The 20,027-nt window shown below is 37.9% G+C and overlaps 1 pseudogene; it reads left to right on the top strand.

The window, feature by feature from the left end:
* Window positions 1–640: 640 nt before the first annotated feature.
* Window positions 641–19,129, top strand: LOC109073112 (annotated as a pseudogene).
* Window positions 19,130–20,027: the final 898 nt, after the last annotated feature.

The raw sequence follows: 20,027 nt of genomic DNA, 5'->3' as shown, positions 1-20,027 counted from the left end.
TGGCTCCTGAAGTACTATGTTCTACAGAATACATACACTTCGAAAAGATGGTTATTAAAATATCTCCAAAGTTTCGAATTAAGTATTTTAAAAATATATAAACACAAGCTGAACTGCTATTTGCTTGTTTTCTTTGCAGTTTTTGCTGCACTTACATTTCACTGCTGGTCATATGCTCTCATATAAACGTGTATGTGACAAATAAAAATCTTGACATCTTGAGTCACAGTATCTTTGCTGTGTTTTTTCTGTAGGAACTCTTTACAGTGTTCCTGTCAATTTGAATTGTTTTTCAGTCTTGTGTGTTGTTTTCAGTAAAAAAATATTTAAAACTGCTACAGGGTTACTAATTTACTGTTGAAGTGAATACGTATAATTTCGAAGTCCTAATTTCACAGTAAACCCATTGACAGAACAATCCTGCTGTCTCGCAGTCTAAGTATTAATATTAATACAAATACAAAATTATCTCCGAAATTTCCATCTCATTCAATGATACTTGATTTCAGGTTAGTTTGCTTTGTTTATTTTTTGTGTTAGTACAACGCGACCGTGACAGCGCTTCCTTGACGTCAACACCGAGCCTGGGTGAAACGGTAGCGCGCATGCGCAGCGCTGCAGACCTCGACTAAATTTGAGGTCTTTGTTGAGACCAATATACATACATTAGACAAATCTTGCTCGAGCTTTTCAGATATCTCATGGATATTTGGTGAAAAGACAACTGTGTTACATACAATCGCGAGCCTGATGTAACCCCGAACACGAACGCGAGGATAACAGCAAAGCTGACAACATCGGATGTACACAAACAAACAAACCCATCGCTAGCGTTTTAAGGTAGTATATTTTTTTAGCGTAGCTCGATTTTATTTATTCACCAGTTACGACAAGCGGTTTGCCGACAATGGGGAAACTGTCATAGTTAAAAGGAGTAGATCTCTTGACCTCCAGGATATCATGAAAGAGGAGAGGAGTATTTATATGGAAAGGCTGCCCATGGCACGCAGAAGTGGGGTTCAACTTTCCAACAGCCTCGTCCAGACAGAGGAGAAGAGGGAAGCAGGAAGAGGATATTTGTGGGCCAGGTTTATTTCACATAAATAGTCAAGCTGAAATATTTGGGATCAGGTGGGAGATGGAGACTGTCGGGAAATTCGAGTTCAGTAGGAAGGACCTTATAGGACACGGTGCCTTCGCTGTGGTATTCAAAGGCAGGCATCGAGAGGTGAGGAAAATATCATTTAAAATGTATAATGCATTGTTTTTCCTCTGAATGCACTGGTGTCATTTTGTATTATATAAATATACTGGGTTGCAGAACTGACATACCACCTTAAAGGCCTCGAGCACAACAGATGGAGGCTAGAATAAGAGATTAAAATGTCCAGTAGTATTATAGGGCGATATGGAATGCATTAAAAACCCATTACATAATACATTCTCAAGCTTTAAATGTGTCATTTTCATTTTTAGAGATGACAGTAATCAGAGATCGTGAAACAATAGGCATGCACGGGCATGTCTATGGTCATATATGTTTAATACAATATAGACTACAAGATGATTATGGTTAACAACTAAAGTCATTAAACTTTTCAGAAGCATGACTGGTAAGTTGCAGTCAAATGCATAAACAAGAAGAATTTGGCTAAATCTCAGACTCTTCTGGGAAAGAGATCAAGATATTAAAGGTACGTTTTTGGTTGTATTGGCAGTTCATTGCATTTCAAGAACATAATAATAAAACATTTGTGTGCAAATGAATTCTCATTTGTTTTCTTTAGGAACTGAAACATGAGAACATTGTTGCATTGCATGACTTCCAGGTAGGTTGATTTGTCCATGAAATTACTCTGCAGATATGTGGATGGACAGTTTTCAATGCAATCATCTAGTGAAAGTTTACTCCTTCAATAAGTATTAAATACAATATTTTACTAGGTATTATGGGCTAAAAAAGGTTCAAATTTATGTTTTACCATCCCCAAGGCTGTATCATGGCTTCCTTTGCATTGATTGGTTAAAAACAGTCACATGTTCTTCTGTTGACATGACATGTGCACTTGTTTTTAATAGCTCTGTTGCAGAGCATTGTGGGTATTGGAGTTCTTGGTTGGAGGTCAGGCGTGTTTTGCTTTTGCAAGTAAAGGCAAAAAAAGTGGGAGTACAATAGACATGTTAAAAATAATAAAATGTATTATTTAATAAGCTGAAGATTAAAAAAAAAAATAGGGTTAGGTTGCTTTCAAGAGGTACAGCTCAAGTGTCTTGGCACATTTCCTCTGTGATCTGACCTCTTCTCACATCTCCTTGATAGTCACATCACTTTCTGCTGTGGTGTTGACTGTCTGTGAATTGAATGGCATTAAAGTTCAAGTAGTTCTTGCACTACCCTGAAGGAAAGAGTCTGTGAGCTGCTTGGCTCCTTGCCACACGTGACAAACTTGTGCTTGTTTGTGCAGGATGAACCTTGCAAGAATTAATCTGGTCATCTTTTCCTTTCAGACACAGAAACAAGCTTTTGAGCAGAGCTTTTTTAGTGCATCAGGGCCATTTAGTTAGAAACATAATTACTCTTAAAAATTAAAGTTCTTTATTGGCATCTATGGTTCCATAAAGAAAACTTTAACATCCATGGAAACTTCTTACTGAAAAGGTTCTTTAGATTTTTAAAATGTTCTTCACACTAAGAACAAAGCTGGTTCTTTTAAGAACTGTTCACTGAAAGGTTCTTTGTGGAACCAAAAATGGTTCTAAAACCTCCTTTTGCAACCTTTATTTTTTTTTTAAAAATGTATAGATAACTGTGTGTAAAAATGGGTTCTCAACAGGTTCAGTAACATTTTAGGTCAACTATCAAGCTCAAAATATAAGGGTTGCGTTTGAAATGGGCTGAGCAACAAAGCAATCGTGTAAAAATAACAAAAAGTCCTCTCCAGAACCAGTTTAGTAGGGTCTCCACTGCCTCTGTGGTTAAATTCAACATAGCAGATCTCACGGTCTGCTGTGTTCATAAGCAAAGCTCACTTTATCACCCACATGAACATCAATCATCTAGGCTCCAAGGTTGTCTGTGAGTGATGTGGAGCCTGTTGGATTTTCCCAACTTAATAGCCAAGCTCGTTCAAGTGCTAGTTGTCATTTAACAGCGATGTTAGGCGTAGTTTCAGTCTGACTGCACCAGCCGACGAGAGTCTGTCTTCAGTGGCAGAAAGTGAAACTTCGGCACAGCTGAGTCAGCAGCATATGCCAGTCACGGATCAGTCGATTCGGCTGATTAGTTGAGGTGGACACCAGAAAGGGGGAGGTCATCTGTTGCTAAGTGATAAGGTCATTTTAAGTGGGCTACTCTGTTTTTTTTTTCTATAGGCCTCCTAACAGGATTATTGGGCCATAAAAGCTGACGTGATAGCAAACGCAACCTGTCCTCTCTGATTCGTCTGGATAGTTGAATATTTTAGTGCTTTGGCCATTTGGCATGGGTTTAAGAAGATATCATGCATTTTTTTTTTTTTGATCAGTGCATATGTATTCAGGACAGTTTCTGTTCTAATATCTAGTGTGTGTGTTATATATGTTAATCATTTCCATAAAGCCTATTGACTGACATTGCTGCTTGGGTAGCTGTCTGTATAAGGAGCAACAGTTTCAAAACCATTATCTAAAACAAAAAAATAAAATAACTTAAAATGAATTATACATAAATAAAATTGCATGCTTATTTCTTTTTTCCTTCAGATTACCTTTGCTTGTCATCTAACACTCAGTCTAGTTAATCTTTGATCTAATCTTTCAAATTTTTTCATAACAGAAATATGAAATCTTAAAGAGACCAAATCTCAAAAATGGATATGAATTTTCATAATGTACATCATGATATTGTGATGACTAAATTAATTTGTAGCAAATTAAATTTGCCAAAACTATTCATTTTAGTTTTGTCTTATTTTTAAAAAAATGCTAGCAAAATAGCATAATAGCATAGAATTATAATGTTGTATTGGTTAACCTCTACTCAACTCAGTGTTAAATTTTAGCAGAAAACTTCTTTTAACACTAGCGACCACACAGCATGCACTAAAACACGCTAGCACCGTGGTTAGCATTTCTCACATTTCATTTCATCAGCAGTATCTGTACTCTTTTGTGTTTGATTGAGGTTCAATGGTGTACGCTGTGGCTGCCTTGAATAGAAATCTATCGCACCACTGAACTTTGACAACGTACAATGCTAATAAAGCCTGTGACCTTTGCCCTCCCACTGGCCTTTATTAGCCTATTATGACCCAGTGCAGAAAAACACACTCATGCCATTGGAATTAGTGTCAGCCCCACCGCGTTTACAATACACACCAACAAATAAGCTGTTAACACTACGTCCAGTGTAAAACATGTTCCCACACAAGTCTCAGCATGATATGTTAAGCACAGATATTTTGAATATATATAAAAGAAAATGAATTCATTTACTGTCTCGGCCACCTTTCTGTCCCAGTGCTAAATCTAATTACTCATGTGTTTTTTCTAGGAAACAGCAAGCTCTGTGTACCTAGTGATGGAGGTAAGTGGGCCTGTTTTCCCAGTGTCTTTTGTTGTTGATCTTGTCTGTCTTGTACCTGGGTAATTCCTGCAATTAGCCATGGTCTTGGGGGCCAATAGAAGACAGCTGCACAACGTCCTTAGACAGAAACAGACCTGAATTCAGGTTGTTTTGTGTGACACAGTGAGCATTTGTAACGTTTTTTTCCAGTTGCTATGAACCTCAACTTCCTGCAGATGCCACTCCACCATGTCAGTTTTCAGAAAAGCTCCATGGAAAAGCAATGGGGCCACTGGGAAGCCCATCAGTGGTGCACAAAGGAAATAAAGGCCCATCTTTCTGAGTGACTCGTTTTTAATATGCATCTGAATTGTCTCTCTCTGTGCAGTGAACTAAGCCCCATTCAGATGCAGGTTTTGTCATACAGCATTGTGTGCTGCTGTTATTCATAATAAAAAGATCAATGTTCTTTCTTTAAACTGCAGTACTGCAATGGGGGAGATCTGGCTGACCACTTGCACTGTAAGTGGGACATTTCATTTATCAAGCGTGACTTTTTTTTTTTTTTTTTTTTTTTTTTGCTGTAGATTCTCAGCATTCCAGCATCCTTTGTTAAATTGTGTTCACTCTAAATAATACATAACGTTGTGTTTGATTGAAATAAATTCTGCTTTGGACAGAGTAGGGTTGTGTAGGGTGACCGTGATGAAAAAAGTGATATCAGTTTTATTTCATAAGCATGCAAAGCCAAACTCAGGAAGTTAGGCCAGAAGGGGTAAGGGTGTTTGTTTTGTGTAAGTATGTTTTGGTTAAAGCGGGTCTAAGGAAGCTCTAACTGTTGACTTTAGAGTTTGAGCTTGTTTTCAGAAGAAGTAGCTGCTCTGAAAAGTCCAAACACAAGAATTTTTGTATGAATCTTAACATGAGATGAAATAAATAGGTGAATCACTACAGCATATTGCTTTGCCTGTATATGTAATGTATAGTAACTCCCCATTTGAATTTATATACAATTACTATGTGGTGCTGTCTTTGTTGATATGCATTGCACTTTGGAAGGATTGCATTTGAATTAGCATTTTAATTTGCCTGTAAAACTGGTTACAAATGTTACATTGACTGTATATAGCATTAAACGGTGCAGAGTCAAGCCAGGTTATGGCCAGGTGATCATTATCTCAGTATTTTTTAGTTTTTTGATGGTATGCTATTTGTGAATTTGATCTGAAATGACTTAAATGTTAATGGATTTTTGTAAATGAGATTGACTTTTCAATGCAAGACAATCATTAACAATCTAGTTAAATGTTTAAGATGCACTGCCATTCAGAAGTCTGGGGTCAGTAAGATTTTTACAATAAATTAATGCTTTTATTCAGCAAGGATACATTCAATTAAATTGATCAAAAGATACAGTAAAGACATTTTATAATGTTACAAAATATGTATGTATGTATTTCAAAATGCTGTCATTTTGAACTTTCTGTTCATACCATTGATAGAAAAAAAAGTATCACAGTTCTCCCAAAAAATTGTTTTCAGCATTTAATAATAACAAGAAATGTTTTTTGAGCATCAAATCAGCATATCAGAATGATTTCTGAAGTATTACATGACACTGAAGACTGGAGTAATGGCTGCTGAAAATTCAGTTTAATTAGTACAAAAATAAATTACTTTTTAAAATATATTAAAATAGAAAAGAGTTATTTTAAATTTTAGAGTTATAGTAAAAATTTGACTATTTTTTAACAAATAAATGCCTTGGTGAGCATAAGAATCTTAAAAACATTTTAAAAAAAAAGTTTGAATAGCAGTTTTATTTCTCACAGTTTTCGCTAAACGCTAAACATTTCCACAGTTAATGGAAATTATTTTATGGTATTTATATTTATATGTTAATTGTTTAGATCACCAGCAAAATCTTTATAAATATATTTTAAACATTTGATAGTATATATTGCCCAGCCCCAGTAAAATCATCTTTGCTCTAATGCTGTTTTAGCTAAGGGCACTTTAAGTGAAGACACCATCCGAGTATTCCTGCAGCAGATCGCAGGGGGCCATGAGGGTCCTTCAGGCCAAAGGGATCATCCACAGAGACCTGAAACCCCAGAACATCCTATTGTCCCTTCCTGCAGGCCGAAAGTCCCACTCCAACAACACCTGCATCAAGATAGGTGTGTGTGCCAGTGTTTTTGCATCTGTCCAAAGCATTAGAAACTCTAGATTCCACATCCATATACTCAAGGAGGTCTGGCGTTTGCAGATCAAGCCTTGTTTTTAACCTTTTGTTTGTGTTGTGCTTGAGGACTTTACTTTAAATTTTACTCTATCTCAGATTGACAGACTTGACTGCAAATTAAATAGCTTTAGGCCAGTGATTAAAGTATGTTCAGTGATATGAAAATATATCACTGTAATAAAACAATATATTGACTTCTAAAACCACTCTTTATGAAATCTATTTAATGATTTACTCAGTTCTCTTTTATCTAACACTGATTTGCCATAACCCAGAGTGCATTGCTTCACCAGAACAGATTCTAAGATCTTATTTTGATCTCCTCAGCTGACTTTGGCTTCGCACGGTACCTCCAGAACAACATGATGGCCGCCACACTCTGTGGGTCACCCATGTACATGGTATGAATTGTACATTTTCTTCTCAGAATTTACGCATACATATGCATCATTGTGATTATTACTCTGAAATGGGTTCACCAGGCACCTGAGGTTATCATGTCACAGAACTATGATGCCAAGGCTGACCTGTGGAGTATAGGGACCATTGTGTTTCAGTGCCTGACAGGGAAAGCTCCATTTCAGGTGCGTACCATTCTGTGAGCAGAGATGCACTTCAAGTTAATTATATAGTTGTCATTCTCAAGTGCGAGATATGATTAGGAACTTTGTCCTGGCATAAGAAAAAATATATATATTAATTATATATATAATTATATATATATATTTTTTTTTTTTTTTTTTTTTGTTTGTTTTTTTTTGTTTGTTCATCCATCAGGCCAGCAGTCCCCAGGACCTCCGATTGTTTTATGAGGAAAAATAAAAACTCTTAGCCCAAGTAAGTGCATCTCTTATTGACTCTAATAGCTAAGGATACTATTCTGCTACATGTGTAAAAGTCCCCCTCTTTCCTGCTCTCTCTCTACAGCATTCCTAGAGAAACTTCCAGCCATCTCAGACACCTGCTGCTTGGCCTCCTGCAGAGAAACCATAAGGACCGTATGGACTTTGGTCAGTATCCTGAGTGTCTGTGCCCACTAGATGATGAGGCAATGTTTGTTATTTATAAGTTTAGATTTGGCAATGACTTTCATTAATTGATTGTGTAATCTTCTTAAGCTGATTGTGAAATATTTGGTTTGTGGTAGATGAATTCTTCAGACACCCTTTCTTGGAGGCAAGCTCCTCTATGAAGAAGTGTGAGTTTTTACATTGCCACTTAAGTCAGTAATGCTTAATCTTCAGAAAATTTTTAGTGTCAGATTAACTGTAAAATATGTTAGTATAATAACGTAGTTTAGCATGCTAATCTGGTCGACATGCCAAGGTAAGTGCTTTTACGTGATCATACTCGCACTGAAAGCTCTCCTCAGCAGGCCTGATGAGTGTCCACCGACTGAGTGGCGTACTCTTCTGAGCTGCAGGCCCCGAACCTTCCAGGTTGTGGGTTTGAATCCAGTGTGGCACATAACATGTGACCCACTTGTATACAAAATATGTAAGAGTGTTTTGTGCTTTTGAGATGCACATTGTGGAGCTTTTGACCATTCGTGTGATGTGCATGTAATTGCTTGCAGTGGCTTGCTTTGATTGCTGCACCTTCAGTGCTTGGCCCCAAATTGCTTCTGCAGCTGTATTTTCTTACAGTATCTGTTATAACACGATTGAATGACAGAGGAAAACACAACTTTTACAATTTGTGTAACTGTTGAGAAAATGAAATGAGATCACTTGCTTGTTTCCCACCATGCTGTAAAAGGGTCCAAATGGTGTTTTGGTTATTGTTTATTTTATTTATTGGGTTACAAAAAATTGGGACAAGCTAAATATACATTTTTTTAATTAATTAATTTAATTAAAATTAGGTCATGTTAGTTTTTACTACAATGATTTGAATATATACTAAGTAGACATCGAAATGATGACTTTATATGATTGTAATTGTAGGATAGAGTTGAAAAGATCCACTAAAAGTCATTGGACATCATAGTGTGTATTTATATGTGTGCGTGTCTGTGTATTTTTTTCACAGCTGCTCCAGTGACTGTGACTTGCTTTCCCAACTCAGCCTCTGCAAGCTCATGCAGCAGTTCATCTACTTCACACCTGGCCTCTCCTCCTGTAAGTGTGTGTCTCTTCATGTCCAAGTATTTCTTTTGTAAAATATATGATGGCTCATTGTGTCAGTTGCACAGATATGTGTTGGAGTGTCAGGAGTTTGTCACAGACATGAAGATAAATAAGAACAGCAGCCAGCTGCCTTCTCGAACAAAGATGCACTTTCTTAACATTTTATAGCGGCTTGTAACACTAATCAGTGGTAGGAGCCACATGTTAATCAGCTCTGTATTTTGTTGTTTTTATTGGTTTGTTGGTGTCAGATTTTTGTATGATGTTTGTTTTTTTGTTTTTATGGGTATTATTGTTTTAGAATTATGTTACTACTGTTCAAAAGTTTAGGGTGAGGAAAGATTTTTAATGTTGTTGTGTTGTTGTTTTTTATATTCACCAAGGCTGCATTTATTTGATCAAAACTACAGTAAAACAATAATATTGTGAACTATTATTACAATTTCAACTTTTTAGCTTAAATTTTTGTAGAAACCATGATACTTTTTTTTTTCAGAATTTTTTGATAATGCTGTTCTAATTTTTATTTATTTATTTAATTTTTTTTATTTTAGGTTTATTTTATTGGTAACAATTTAAAAGTGTTCATTTCAGTTATTATCAATTAAGTATTAATTGCGTTCAAAACATTTTTGTAGTTTTTCTAAAAAAAAAAAAAAATCCATACATGATATACATAGAATATATGATATTAAAGTATATTCCATTAAATATAGTGTAATATTAATTTTTTTGTAAAAATCTGTTGTGTCAAATGCTTTATCGGGGCACTTTTTTTACGATCTTTTATTCTTTTAAAAATAATATAAATGTTTTAGCAGGACTGGATATTAATGATTCAGGATTATGTAACTCTCAGGACTCATCCTCTTTTATGTTTGTAGCAATCCCTTGCAGAGATCCAGCAGGTCCGTGCAAAGGCATTAGCCTCCCCTACCCAGGATTCTCCAGGATACCTGCTGAAGGACTCGGGAGGTGGCGGAGGTGGCAGCAGTAAGCAAGAACTCGTCCTGTGACACTGATGATTTTGTCATGGTTCCAGCTCATTTCCCCAGTAAGCCTGCAAGAACTTTGTCCTGCCGGCTTATTTTATTGCCTTTCCATCTCCTCATTTAAAAACATTGTGACTGTCCTGTTAAAGTGGAAAGCTGGGTATTTGTCATCTTTTTTCCCTCGTCTGTCTTTTTAGGTGAGCTTACTTGTGACATGCCAACAGAAAGGTTCTCCAAGACAGTTTGATGTATAGTGGGTAAGAGCTCACTTTAAATGTTTACAGAAGAAAAAAGAAAAAAAAATCTGAACTGTTTATAGACAATAAAAAATCTGTTTCCTGCTTTACTATAAAAGTTAATCGTTTATAGACAGACATTTATAGACAGACATTTTAATACAAAGGTCAATTTCATAAATGTAGATGTTAACTCTAATAATGCCTACAAATTGCACTGATGCTGTGGTGCTCATGTAGCTGATGAAGTTTGAATTTTAATGCTTTTGTAGATATCATTTTTATAAATTTATTTGGTTCTCAAAAACATTATTATTGATGCTGAAAACAGCTGTGCTGATTAATATTTTTGTGGAAACCACATTTTTTTCAGGATTCTTTGATTAATAGAAAGTTCAAAAGAACAGTATTTATTTTAAATAAAATAAATAAAAATTGTAAAGGCTGTATGCTCTTTACAGCTTGGATAATTACAATTTCTGTTTGATATGGTTAAATGGGGTAAATTTCCCTCACTAATTAACCGTTCTAACATATGCCAGAGTATCGTTTGGCATGAATCCACTGCTATAATCCATCTCTGTCCTGCTTTAGGAGTTCTCTTCTGGTGTCTGGAGGTCAGTGCAGTCAAGGAAAAACCCCGCCACGCTCTCCCTCCTACAGCAGTTCTCCAGGACCCAGCGGGTAAGAACACAGACGGAAGAAAGTACGGCACTAAAAAAATGACTACAAAATGACCTTTTCATGTCAGGACATTTCAGCTGTTTTCTTGCAAGCAGATAGAGATGAGTCATGATAGTTGACAAGTCATGGAATTATTTATTTTACTTTATTTTAAATGTGTATATATATATATATATATATATATATATATAATTTTTTTATATTTAATTTTAATTTACATTTATTTTTATCCATTTTTATAAATATATACTTTTTTATTTGTTTGTTTATTTTTGTGCTGGTGCTTGATTTAGTGTGTTGAAAGATTCAGAGAACCTGCCGGTGCGTTTCAAAAATATGTAGTTTTGCACAAGTAGTTATGAGTATAAACCATGGGCCATTTTCAGGTCACAATTTTTTACATGTAGCAACAAGGCAGAAAATTATTTTTCCTGTCTAGCAAAGGCTAATCTTTTCACTCTTCGGTTTCTGGGTCATTGAAGTTCAGGGCCTTTGCCACGTGGGATATGAGTCCTAGATTGGCATGAGGATTGCATCTTTGATGGGCACAGATTGTCCTGTTCTCCTTAATTATTAAATACGGCACATGAAACCCACAGCCACACACAACAGGCAGTCATAGAGCACTCTCAGCCTCTGCATGTTTCATAGTTCCTATCCAGAAATGTCCTGTGAGATTTGAAATGTTTTTATTTTATTGATCGGGTGCTGAAAGATACTGATGTTTGTGCCTTTTTTATGTTTTATGCCCGTCTGTCTCTCTCTGTTTGTTCAATCGCTCCATATCTTTGACTCTCCCTCTACTTTTTATTTCCGCCTCATTCTCAGCAGGCCGAGTGAGTTTTCTGGGAGTAACTATGGCAACTATGGGCAGTCTGTACCCATTCCAGTCCCCACACAGATTCACAACTACCAGCGCATGGAGCAAAACCTCCAGTTCCCAGGTCAAGAGGGCTCTCCACAGTGAGTGAAAGCACATTCTTAATATTCCTCCTTGAAATTCAAGAATTGGCATTTTAATTCACTTGCCCATGCTCCACAGGAATTTGAATATGAATTTGATTTGGAATGGCAAGAAGGGACATTTACTGAATTTTAATTCAAAGAAGGACAACACATTTAAACAACAGCAAAACCTAAATAACTGCATCATTAATTATGCTTTCACAGGGTTGGGTGATAAATGATCACCCAGCCCTATTAGAGCCAACCCAACCCAACTATCCGTACATAATTTTCCTCAAAACGATAACAGGAGTTTGTTATAATGTTCATGCGGCAAAAGCTGAACGAAACAGTGCTACTCATTTGAACCAAGCCACACGGAGCATTTATCCGCTCAAAGTTCAAACAGCAGCACAGCGCAAGCTCATTAGAGCAGATGCATTTACTCGCTGATAAGTGTCAGTCTAAACAGTGCTGTGAGATCCAGTGTGAAGTGCTTGAATTCCGTGAAGAACACAAGTGACTCTGTGATTTAAACTAGTTTTAAGGCGTATAAAATAGTGCTGACAAACAGGAGAAACACTGTGATCAACGATACAGTCAGAAGACATTTCAATCTACAATGCTCCATCATTTACCATGGATTTACTGTAGTAACACTAACTGTACCATGGTAATGTGGCAAAAATGTGGGATATTCATATAGAATTTTATTATATTATTAATGTAGACGTATTAAATGAGTAATGGAATATAATTACTGTATTTTTTGTGAGTAAGCTATAGCGTTTATAAGAAATGTATTTAGACTATACATGTTCATAGAACTACATTTTTACCATGGTATTGAGGTGCTAGATGTGTGGTTTTAACTGTGGTTATCAAGATTTAAATGTATGCTACTATCGAAGACCAGTGACTAATTTTAATAAAATGGTCACTTAATTACATTACCATATAAAAAATGAGTTTGTAACAATTTTTGCACACATAAGTTGACATTTTGCATCCCAACTGTGAGTGGCGTTTACTCTCCACTTTTATGCTATGGGCACCGATCAGACTGGAGAGCTGGTCAGTGATTGTCACGGGGGCACACGGGGATCAGGTGAGAGGTGTGGGCCAATGGGACATAACTAGGGAAAGTGGGAAGTGGAAGGTTTTTTTTGTATAATAACATGTTTAGGAGTAATTTATACAGAAAAAAATAAAGGTATTATTAAAAATTACAAATAAAACAGTACATGAATTTCTTTAAATTTCAATTTACTAAATTCAAATTTGAATTGTTTTTTGTATCTACAGTTTTTAGTCCAGTTTAATTGGAATTAAAAGGGCATTTATGAATTTAATTTTCGTTTTCCCCCTCGCTTCTGTTTTTCGGCTTACTACTCGGATTAATTTAATTTTCTTGTTCTCTTTCTTTTCTTTCTTTCCTTCCTTCTGTCTTTTTTTCTTTTGGTTGGTGAGCGGAGTTTTTGGCCTGTGGAAGGACAGGCGCCTTCTCCTCCTCAGGCACTGGAATTCTGCTCGCACTTCCGCGAAGGCTGGGCTACAGGGGCGGTGAAAAACCTTCCAGCGCTCTCCAAACCAGGTGGAGGGCCGCGTTCCGTGTGCCCAAAGCCCAGTCAGGCAATAGTAGCTAAAGATGATTGAAGAACGCCTTGTGTTTCTAAAGGAAGCCTCTGACCGCTCTTCCGTCTCTGCGTTGCTTTGTCGCAAAGTGGCGGGCACCAAGGCCTGAGCTGCCAGGGCCAGTTTGCGCCAGCGAGTGCAGAAAGAAATGAGCACAGGGGCTCTAGGGGTGGAGGTGGTAAAACTCATTCTTCCTTGTTCCATTCGTTTTTTTTGGATGTTTATTTTATTATTTGTTATGGTGGTTTTTTATGGGGTACCTCAGTATTTCATAGCCCCAAGGCTTGCCGACGATGTAAATGTTGCATGTCAAGACGTGGGAGGAAAATCAATAGCGTTTCCTCTTTCCCGATTGTGAATGTGGAGGCATTATGTTGTCTATTTTAGATGCCATTGCCACTCTTCCTGTCTGTGATCTGCTTAGAAACCCGAGGCTTGGGCCACAGCAGCACGGTTATGGGCACAGTCCGCGTGCTCAACAGTGCCCCATGTTTGTCTGGGAGGCGGCTGGTGGGTGACAGGCAGAAGATACCGAAGAAGGCCAGCATTCGAGAACCCGGTGGTGGCCCCTCAGGGAAACGTGATTGCCCTTAGGACCCTGCACTCCTCCACCTCAACCCAGCTCAGTGAACTGTATGACAACGCAACCCCCTACCAACCATCCTGGGTTCCCCCTTCCAGAAGTAAGATTTCATCCTGTCGCTGTGTATGTTCATGAGCTCTCAGTCTAAACTCCTGTTTAAAAGTTTTTGGGGTTCGTAAAGATTTTTTAAATGTGTTTTAAAAGAAGTTGCTGTCTTATTAGCTACTGCACTAAGGCAACCCAGAACAATAACGTTTTTTGCAGTGAGAGGTGCCGTTTTAAATCTGTTTGCTACTTGGCATGTGTATGCGTTTTGCATGCTGTTTATGTGCCCCGGGCGCTTCGTGTTTTAGCCACCTGCTGCGCCTCATGTTTTTGCAGGAGCGCTCTGAGTGCCCGAAGTAAAAAAAAAAGGAGCTCTGAGCAGGAAAGTCGCCCAGGCATTATTCATGTTTTTTCCCCTGTCCAAACAAATGATTGGAACAGGCGGGCCCCTGTTGCTTTGGACACTGGGCAGTGATGGAGGAGACAACTACAGTTGTGTGCTGTAATTCACAGGTCAGAGCAAGCATCCTTTGGCTTGTACCCAATAACTTTCCTCTAATATGACAGTTTAAACAGTAAACCCAAAGAGAGCTCGTGCTACTCTGATCAGGACAGTCGCTGATCGGTTCGTAGTCTCCGTTTGGTCTTGCTAAGGCAACAAATAAAAAAAACCAGCGCAGTGCCGCTGAAACACGCATTTCTGTCTGATCAGGTCCCTATCAGGTCCTGCATATATTTTGATCCAAACTACACATAATAAAACAGTAATATTGTGAAATATTATCTTGTTTTTTTGTTTTAATAGTTTCTGGGCCTATACATTTTCTTAAAAATTTGGCCATTTCATCTCCTGTGATGAGCAACAATGACAGTTCAAATAACTGCCTTTTCTTTTGACATTAAAATCTCTGATAAACATTTTAGACTGTCTTTAGCTTCCAGTTTTTGACCATGTAGCTGTGGCAATTTCTCTTTTGTGGGGCTTGCTTGATAAACGCTACCTTGATTATGATTAAAAAGAAATAATAAAAAATCTTCTTGACCCCAGAATTTTTTGAACGCTGGTTGAGTTCTGTCTGATAAATTGCCAAACAAATAAAAATTACTACTTCCTTCCTTTCTCAAGCTTCCTTAAAGGCCACCTGCCCACCCATTTGTTTCTCGAGTTTCCTGTTCTGCTCCGTATTAAGTCCCGCGCCCGCCGAGTTCCGCCCATCACATATGCCACATTTCTGAGCCCTCCTCACGTCATCTGGCCGTCACGACTAAGCTCAGGGATGAGTGCTACATTCCCATTCTGAAGAAAGCAAAGTGCGTTTGGATCCGGTATTGATACACGGATTTTTGCCTCCTCTTCCAAACGCCTAGTACTTTCGGTCGTTCTCTCGCGCTGCCCTATCGTATAACGGCCAAGTCACCTGTGACAACAAAATTGGACCGTTGTCTTTGTGAACAAACTTGCGAATGAGCCGGTCTTCTGGAACGTTTAGCATGACTTCGACGCTCTTCAATAAAGATTGTCATTCTCATTATGTTTTCTCACTCCTTTTTTGAAACAGAAACCCCCTTGAATTCCACAAGCTCCCGATCTAGCCGCCCACCTGTCCTTTGCATTCCTGTCTTTCTTTGCTTTTAATTTTTTTCTGCCTCTTTTGCTTTCCCCGCTCTATTTTACTAATCCTTCTTCACACCCTTTCGTTCGTTGTCGGGGCAGTGGTGTCTTCGCGGTAGTGTAGGCCTCGCCTATCCGACTGTGTTGCTTGATGGGCATGAGGCGTTTGGGGGGCAGAGAGGAGAAAAGACGGAGCATTGGACAATCTCAATTCTGAAGTGAGGCCATAGGACATCACACGGTTTGAGTACATTTGACAAGGTGCTATTAATTTCAGCTGCAATGTATATAAGTGACTTTTTTATTATATATTTTAATTATATGTTTAGAATGTGATCCACAGAAATAAATTTCAAAAGCTGATTTTTTTGGCCGTCCTAAACTCCAGTCGTAGTTATTATTGAGGTGAAAACATGTTATTTTAATATAAGGTTATAACAGTTTTCAGATAAACAACACTTTTGTTTTTCTGCTCACCGGCACCATCTGGTGGTGGAGGCTTCGTGGTGTGCGCAGTTCAAGCCCTGCTCGAGTGGTTTTCACCGTGGGTTCTCCTCACAGTGGAGGAACAACTCTCAGAGTTCTTCGCTCAAGAAAGTTCTCAGGTGAATTATTTATTATTATGAGTAGTATGTATTATTAACATGGATGCTTCTAGGTCGCACTGACCTGAACCCCTCTGGGTCTCACAAGCAGGCTCTTCAAGCTCCATTAGTCCAGTAGGGTCCCTCACCAGCCCGCTGACCCACAAACAGGCATTTGGCACTATGCTGGGTACGAGGGGTCCCTCAAGTCCCCGCGATTGTTGCACTGACCCCATCTCAGCACGTGACTTTTGAAGCCCCTGAACTACCCGAAGGTGCGCCTAATGGAGGTAAGCACCAAACTGCTGCCTTCCTTTTGATAGAGTCATGTTAGCATGGGATAACATGACTCTATCATGTTAACACTTGCTGTCGCTCCACCACAGCAAGAACACAAGGGAGGACTCTGCGCAGGCTCCGGTTCATGCGGACTTGTCGCTGTGTGGTGGAGGTGGCAGGAGCCCGGGGTGGAAGAGGTGCCCAGCCGACCTCTTTCACCAAGCCTGCTCCAGCAGCAGAGCTCTGGTGCCGACCAGATCAGCTCTCTGAGTGAGATGGAGGTGAGGAGACGTTGGCGCATTGCTAATCTCTCGAGCAAAGGAATCACGTTGCTGTTTAAACTATACAGTTGACAGCAGGGACAGTGTCATTAGTGTTGTTGTATAATAACCTGTACTTTTATAGTCCACTCTTAACAGAAATTAAAAAGTTCTGTCGTAGGTTCTGTGGGCGAGTGGTGGGACATACACGTTGTTGCATGATTTGTATCCAGTTATGACTGAGCATTGGTGCTTACATGAAGATTGCCAGAGCTTCTGTCTCTGCACTAAACACAGCCATGGAAGCAGTTCAAGCAGGGGAAAAACTCTACCTCAACCACCGTCAAACAAGGTCAGCAGTTCAGACACTTTCTTCTCACCACAGTAGTAAAGCACAACAGTTACCATCCACTTATTAAGCATAGTACCCATCTATTTAATCAACAGGCATCAAAAATTAATTGTAAAATGTTTCAAAGTATTTAAAAAAACAAATTTATATATATATATATATATATATATATATATATATATATATATATATATATATATATAGTATATAGTATTTATAATATTTTTTATATAATAAATATATAAGATTTAATTTATTTGTATATTTATACTATTATTGTTTTTATTTTATTATTATAATTTTTTTTAAATATTATAAAAACATTCAAAATTAAAACATGTTTTATTTTATCTTTGATCTTAAAACTCTTGATGATAATTCATTTAATACAAGTACATAAATATTTAAGTGTACGTATATATTTATATTTTAGTTAATATTTTAAAAAGATTTGCTGCACATTTGCATGTTAACAGTTCTCTGACATCAGTTAATGTTCACAAGATATGCAGGTAAACAATTAAAATATTTCATCTGTTTTTAGTAAGTGTTTATCTGATGTGTTTATATTTTAATTTTATATTATTATACATATTATTTTACATCATTAAATTTTTTACATTATAACTATGATTCACTTAATTATGAACCTGAGTTTGGGAAAACCTGGTGTAGAAAGACTGACCCAGAGTGCTTTATGGGACTAAGATATATTAGAGATTCAGTGTCCAACCTGCAAATAATTGAGACCAACTGTACTTTTCATGTAAATCAGTAAAGATGGTGTGTGATTTATGGGACTAAGATATATTAGAGATTCAGTGTCCAACCAGAAGGCTGAATGACTTGTATAAGTCAGTGTGATGTCCTGCCGTTCTCTGAGTGCTCAGCTGGAGCGATTCTTCTTCCCGTAAACACAAACTCATGGACCACATCAACAGCATCACCGCAGAGCGGCTCCTGTTTAGCCACTCTGTACAGATGGTAAATAGCCTAGCAATATCAGGAATGATTGAAATTGTGACTTCCAGGCTCTGGAAAATTAATGGAATTTTTTTTTTTTTTTTTTTTTTAGAGAGCTCAGCTGTAAAATATTTGTCACCTTGTATAAACTTGTATATCACCTAGTTCTTTGTCAGATTGTTTTTTCTATTTCAACCTTATTCCGTATGGCAGATACCATTTTACATTTTAACTTATAAAAGGAGTGTATTTAAGAAGTGGCCTGGTGTTAGAGGTGCAGGCGGCTGCTCTAGATGGGATGTTTCATCAGGGGGAAGTATCGGTTCCAGCGCTACCATAAGGCCTTACTGCTCATGGAGGTCTGTGTCTCCTCCTCACAGAACAGGCTAACATCCTCCCAGCATTAAATTAAGTGTGAGTAATACAGTAGCACTTGTTTTTAATATTTAAGATGTCTTTAAGAGATCATTTACATAACCAGTGTGATGTTTACTTACAGGTAAGCAATGCATCGAACGACGTCTCAGCGCCTTGCAGTCGGGTCTCTGTGTGTAAAAGCCTCTCCACCACGCTGCCGTTACACCGTTAAGATTCCCGTTTCTCCCTTGAGCAACTTTCTCCATCTTTTTTCATTTCCACCTTTCAAATTGCTGTGGAGGAGAGAACGGCCCTCTTATTGGACCAAGTTATTGACAGCTGATGTGGAAAGATGTAAAGTTGTGTTGCCACTTTACATCATCGCAGACACAGAAGGACAGAATAATACCTGTGTCTGTAGTCAAGATGAAACCTGTTTCCACGATTATTCTCTCACGGAGTTTAAAGTGTAGTACAAACATGTTTCTCTGTGCACATGCTGGCTCAAATAGGATGTGGTTGCTCGTTATAAATGGGTTGTGCAATCTGAATTAATCTTAGATGAGGTTTATCCATCCCAGAACATCAGTTTCTTATTTTTTTCTTAGTTTGTAGTCAGAGATCTGCCCATGCACTACGTTAGCTAGCAGAGAGATGTTAGGAAACACTTTTAAGATGATTACTAGTGATTAATAGGGCATTGGGCTGCTTTGCATGATTGAAGTTGAATGAAGTCATTTTGGTGGTTGGTTGGGGGTTTGAATTCCAAATGTCCAGTTAGAAGAAATGAGAATGATCTCTGAATGTGTTGAAGACCAGCAATAATGGCGAGTTGTGCCCATGTCAAATGTGTAAGAGGCCCAACCCCCAAATACTCCCTCACGGGGAAATATTAATCTGAAATTCAATGACCCAAATTTTGCAGTATTAAAAAGAACTTCCTGGTTTCGCAGAAGAGCAACTGTTATAAAGCCCAGCGATACATGTAGAACTGTAGTGAATGTTTTCCAAGGAAAAAGAGATGTGGATCCTTTTTCCTCATTACACATGGTCTAGGAAAAGTGTAATATTGCGTGTGTTGTGTTTCCAGACATCTCTTTATGACCTCGTTGCAGTTTCTGCCTTTTTTAAATGGCTAATATTGTGTTTGGCAATCATGTTGTTATGAAATGTAGTTTGGCTTTTTTCAGTTTTGTCCCTTTAGGCAAGGAACATACACATAATTCCTGCGCCACCACAGAGACTCTTAGCTGTTATTTTGGTCCCAAATATTATGCCAAAAAAAAGATGTTCCAGGTGCATTTCCTAGTTTAGATAAGTGGCGGTATAAAGTTTGGCCATGCCCCTCACTATTAGGTGTTGGCATTGCTGTTGGCATCAAAAACGACCAGAATTTATAAGGAACTCTTGATTATACATCTCTAATTGGAACTCATATGTGTGGTGCCCTGATATATCGAGAGTACTGTTCCTGATTGCCCCATCTAGATATTAAACTGGATAATTTAATGCCCCATTTAAATGTGTGTTCTAAGGACAGAATGGTACTTCCTTTTGGTGTTGGGCATGTCATAGTTGTTCCT

Source organism: Cyprinus carpio, chromosome A21, assembly GCF_018340385.1.
Source record: "Cyprinus carpio isolate SPL01 chromosome A21, ASM1834038v1, whole genome shotgun sequence".
Taxonomy (NCBI): Eukaryota; Metazoa; Chordata; class Actinopteri; order Cypriniformes; family Cyprinidae; genus Cyprinus; species Cyprinus carpio.
This window is presented reverse-complemented; position numbering and strand designations above follow the sequence as displayed.